This window comes from Haliotis asinina, chromosome 16 (genome assembly GCF_037392515.1).
Source record: "Haliotis asinina isolate JCU_RB_2024 chromosome 16, JCU_Hal_asi_v2, whole genome shotgun sequence".
In the NCBI taxonomy this organism is placed as follows: Eukaryota; Metazoa; Mollusca; class Gastropoda; order Lepetellida; family Haliotidae; genus Haliotis; species Haliotis asinina.
The window spans coordinates 20,889,049-20,895,048 of NC_090295.1; positions in this window are offsets into that span (position 1 = coordinate 20,889,049).

The following is a 6,000-nucleotide window of genomic DNA, read 5'->3' on the forward strand; positions in this document are numbered from 1 at the left end:
CAATTACGTTTAACACATTGTCGGGTTCACACAAACAAAAACATAAAAAAACGGTACCATTAGGGCACCTCAAAGTAAGTTTCGTATGTGATCTCCACTGGCATCGATGACGACGTTGCATCGACTTTACATGGAATAATACTAGTATATTGGGGTGATGAATACCATTGGCACTTGGGTCCATATTCTGCGAAATGCACTATCGAGTCTATCCGCAGTTTTAGACCTTGGTTGGAGGTTATTCGGTCTTCTTTGAATCTGGTTCCAAAGGTGTCCAATTGGACTTAAATCTGGACTGAGTGCAGGCTACTGTAGGGTTCACATGCCATCATGTCCAGTGTTGATATGGCAGTGGGGGGCACGAACATTGTCTTGCTGGAAAATATAAGTAAGTTTAGTTTAACGCCGCTTTTAGAAATATTCCAGTAATGTCACGGCAGGGCTGAGACATGTGATTTCTGTGACACGTCATTTCCTCGTCCTGGACGGAGATTCTGGAACAAAACGGGGTCACCTCTCTGGTTCAGACCGATTGCACCCTTCGTCATGATATTTGGACCATCCTGTGAGTCCCTCTCATCAATACACTCACTCGAAAACCGTTCCTAAGGTCTTCGCCATACTCTTACTACCATCGACTGTCGGCTTTCTCAGCTATTCATTGTCAACGACGCCGGTTTCGATCAGTTGCCCACTGCAGTCAGTTTTGGTGGTGACGAGCGGTGAGGACAGGACTACGATATGGTCTGTGACAGCAGAGGCGTCTTCCACGCAAACGTCGACCCCATGGTCCATGGACCCCCATGGCTGCGAGTCCCCCATGGTCTGGACCGCTGTCTCCGTCTCTCCGGTGAAGCTATCCTGCAGATGGTCACGTACAATCTGTCGTTCTGCAGATGGTCACGTACATTCTGTCGTTCTTAACGTTAACGTTGTGATGTTATTGCAAGTCGTCCACTGTGTAGACGGTCTTGGATGCTGACCATGGCCTTTCTTGCTGTCGGAAGATTGTCCTAAATATTAAAATGACTGACTTCCCTCCATATAGTCTGCCCAACATGCAGTCGTCCCAAGGCTTGGTTCCTCTGATCCCTCATAAGACGTGGGATGACGATTGTGTCAGAACAAGAATGATTTCATGCGAGTTTGATACTCGCTTTCATTGGTAGGGTTGTCTCGGTATGCACGTGCATTTTCGTGTTCACGAATGCCATGCGGTCTGTTTACGTTTGGTCGGTATGCTTTTTTTCAACAGAAAACACTCATGGCGTTAAAACCATACTCACTCATATTGTTCCATGAATATAAAAAACAAAAACACAGGAGGCGATGGCGAAGTCGTCTTGCAGGTTACGGAAAGTAACGAGTGGAGACGAAGATCGTCCTAACCGAATAATGTTAACGTGAAGGCAAGTTCTCGTTCGAAATTAGTCAAATTAGTATATTTCAGTATATACCTAAACTGAAAATACAATGCTCAAGTAACAAAAACACAGCCAGTTGATACGAGAATGGTATTTCAAGAGTGGTTATGTTGCCATCGCTACGTACCCATATTAGCCAATGAGATTTCACGATGCACATTTTGCCCGGAAGACAACAATGGATGCTTATTGTTTAGTCGGCACTCTAGAAGTTGGTGAGTCAAAAATGAAACATACAACTTCACCTTCAGTTTGATAACGATGTAAGAATCTACATCGAAACGTCACTCAACGTAATAAACTAAAAGTTGTAATCCATAAAGTTGTATGTAACAATAAATGCCCCAGTGCGAGCACTTTCTTACCTGATGGGTGTTCCGGTGGACATAACTGCATCCCTTGTCTCAAAACAACAACAACAGCAGCACGTAAAACCGTGAGGTATCCGCATTTTCCGTTTGATTTCAAGTCACTCTGATCCGTGAAGGTCCGGGTTAGGAATGTCTTCAGCCTCCTATTTCGTGACCAACTCGTGTTATTCAAGGACAAGCCAAATAGCGAATCTGGAAGGATTTCATCTCGGCGCAAGAACATCAAAACAAATTTGTTCCACCCGTAACTCCCAGATGCCTAAGAATAGATGTATTTTTTTATGCAAAGCCTAACCGTAAACCCTAACCCCCTCGAAATAATTCTTATATATAGAATACAGTTCAAGTCGGGGTTACTGTCTTTGTCCTTAAACAAGAACAACTCTGTTCGTGTTTGATTCCAGAGGTACTAATACCACCGATACACTCTATATTGTTTGACCCTTGCTGCTTTTGTTTTATCGATAGATTCTAAAGAATTCAACTAATTTGATATAACTAAACGACGGAGTAAAACATACTCTATCGTTATGTAAATGTATCACCAGCTGCCACATTTTATGCCCAAATGCATAAAAATTATGCATTAGTGTATATATTTCTAAATATGATTTAAGAATCACAAATGGGACCTTTTTAGGAAAATGTGCAAATAAAATTAACTGTTTTTCAGTTACATTCATTGAAAAAGCAGATGCTCAAAAAGATATTTAAAATATTTCTCAAATGAACATTCATGTAAACTTGTTGGCAACCCCGATGGAATTTTAAAATGAATACACTGAAAAAATAATTATTATTGAGCCCCCGAAGTCAGACTAAACTACCCACAGACATGTGCAATATAAGCTCAATGTTAAAAATTAGTTATATATCCATATGATATTATTGTTGTCAGACTCACTTTATCACTATAGCTCCTAAAAATCTAGTAGAGCGTACGTACAATCTTAACTAGATCGCCAGAGTACACCCAGTGGGACCCATGAGTGCTGACATGTTGACAAACGCACGTGTGTGTATTTGCATCCATCATCATCGATCTCGTCATTCTTATTACAAAAATTTAGATTACTCAGGGCACTTCTGTTAGCTATTTACGCTCATCTTACTTCCAATGTGACGAAATATACTTTTTATGTTTTGGCGTTTTTTCTTAACAGTGACGTAAAGAATTTAAGTACTAGGGATTATTTTTATCACAGGACCGCAATCATTACGCACGTTCTGGCTGTTTTTTCGTTTTATTTGCACATTGCATTTGACAAGATTTTGGAAGTTACGGAAAGGGGCGAGTGGTGACGAGTGGTGACGAAGGTAGCAATCCCCGTCTCTCGTGAAAGGTGACTAAAGGTGAAAGGCGGTCAGGCTGGCGAGGCTGACAGGTGTACTCGGATCCCAGTCCTCATGATGTTGATCACTGGATTGTCAGGTCTCGATGTAATTTACAGACAGCTGCCGTAAAGCAGGAATATTGCTGAGGGCGGCATTAAACAAAATAGTGAAAGATCTTCATTCTGTTGTGGGACTGTGTGTGATTTTATGAACACCTCATGTTGTGTCAAATGTGTTTTTGTGGGTCGGCGAGTTTGTGCCTAAAGAATCACGTTTTCGCCCCATGGACTTCTGAAGACCAGTTCCAATCCTGATCTTCATTGATTAGTTGAAGGAGAAGTTGTGGTAGTCGGTTTTCGAATATTTGCTATGTTTAAGAGATGTGGCGCTATAGTAGTAGTATTAGTAGCAGCAGCAACAGCAGCAGTAGTAGTAATAGTAGCAGCAGTAGTAGTAGCAGACGTAATAGTAGTAGTAGTAGCAGTAGTAGCAACAACAGCAGCAGTAGCAGTAGTAGTAGCAGCAGTAGCAGCAGTAGTAGCAGTAGCAGTAGTAGTAGCAGCAGCAGCAGCAGTAGTAGTAGCAGCAGCAGCAGTAATAGTAGTAGTAGTGGTGGCGGTGCTAGTAACAGCAGCAGATGCAATAAAAGCAATAGTGGCGAAACCGTACTGATTCAAGGGAGACTACCCTTCCAGCGCTCTCTCTCTCGGGTCTGGACCATACAGTCATGTCATTGCCACCATGCGATACATTCGATACATTCCACAGAGGTTACGCTGTTCATCGAGAAATCCCCTTGCGGCAAAAAATCGCGACAGGAATTATCTCCCTTGCTACTGTCCAATCAGAACACTCGTTAAATAGACTTAGCTCCAATATGGCGCCCCCCATGGAGTTGGTTCATCAACGTGAGAAGGAAAGATTCGGCATTTCATGTTAATTTGAAAATCAGAAACTGGCAATAGAGAGTGCAGGGATCAATCACCATGATGTGTTTGTAGAAACAAAAACTGGTAGTGGCAAGTTTTCCCGATGCATTCGGAAATTACCGAGATCTTGCAAATTACCACTCTTGAAACAACGTCTCTGATTGCACAACTAAATCTGAACGTCTCCAGTCGCGAGTCTTGAACACTCGCACCATGAAAGGGCCGTATTAGAACAGAGGTTACGTAGGAAGATATGACACGAGTAACCTCTGTGGGAAGAGAATGCATGCGATACGATGTGAGAGCATGTGCTTATGAATGACCAAGAAATAACGATGGCACCAGATGTTAGCAATGGTAACAAGACATAATATACCCAGCATTTATTTTCTAGACAAAGAATCTTCCAGTGTCAAGGCTCTAAGACTAGCTACCCAACAACAAAGAAGGGTCCGTGTTCTTTGTCTTGGGACAACCCGTGAAGATCCGGGTTAGAACTGGTCTACAGCAGCCCAAGCTTGTCGTAAGATGCGACTAAAGGGAACAGGTGGTAAAGTTCACTGATTTGGTGGACACATGTCATCTTATCACAAATGCGTAGATCGATGCTCATGCTGTTGGTCACTGGATTGTGTGGCGTTACACTAGACTCACTAACTCACTCTTTTTGGACGAGACATGTTACAATATGTATAAATTACACAACGAAATTACTATGCAAAGGTAGAATTGGTTGTTAGTTTGTTTCACCTCGTCCAGTTTCATTATCCGCTTGAGACACTTTCCCTTTATTTCATTATTTAATTGAAAACAATATCTGTACCCTCGTTTCCCTGCATTTACCTAATCATGGAAAACAATATCTGTACCCTCGTTTCCCTGTATTTACCTAATCATGGAAAACAATATCTGTACCCTCGTTTCCCTGTATTTACCTAATCATGGAAAACAATATCTGTACCCTCGTTTCCCTGTATTTACCTAATCATGGAAAACAATATCTGTACCCTCGTTTCCCTGTATTTACCTAATCATGGAAAACAATATCTGTACCCTCGTTTCCCTGTATTTACCTAATCATGGAAAACAATATCTGTACCGTCGTCTCCCTGTATTTACCTAATCATGGAAAACAATATCTGTACCGTCGTCTCCCTTTATTGACCTAATCATGGAAAACAATATTTGTACCGTCGTCTCCCTTTATTGACCTAATCATGGAAAACAATATCTGTACCGTCGTTTCCCTTTATTGACCTAATCATGGAAAACAATATCTGTACCGTCGTCTCCCTTTATTGACCTAACCATGGAAAACAATATCTGTACCCTCGTTTCCCTTTATTTACCTAATCATGGAAAACAATATCTGTACCCTCGTTTCCCTTTATTTATATAATCATGGAAAACCCTTTTATTTACCTAATCATGGAAAACAATATCTGTACCGTCGTCTCCCTTTATTGACCTAATCATGGAAAACAATATCTGTACCGTCGTCTCCCTTTATTTACCTAATCATGGAAAACAATATTTGTAATTCGTGGTGCATATAAGGGATGTAATTTTTATATTTATAGATGTTAAGGTCACAAAGTCTGACATGAATTGTTAGCTGTATTTTGTTAAAGTATTACCCCGAACAAATAAGTTGGCAGGTTACCTTTCACGATGTAAATGCCTATAAAATCTCGATATGCTTCGACACTGATTCACAAACGGGAGGCCACCCCACAACACCGAACCTACTGAAAGAACATGTCACATTTAGGAACAGTATAAGCAGTATGTGCCCTAACCTGTAGTCTCATATTCAATAGCACCTCATTAAAAAAAACAAAAAAAAAAACAACCTAGATATTGCATACCAAACATGTTCACGTATCTGAATAGCACAGATCGATTCTCATGCTATTGATCACTTGATTGATCCAGTTTCAG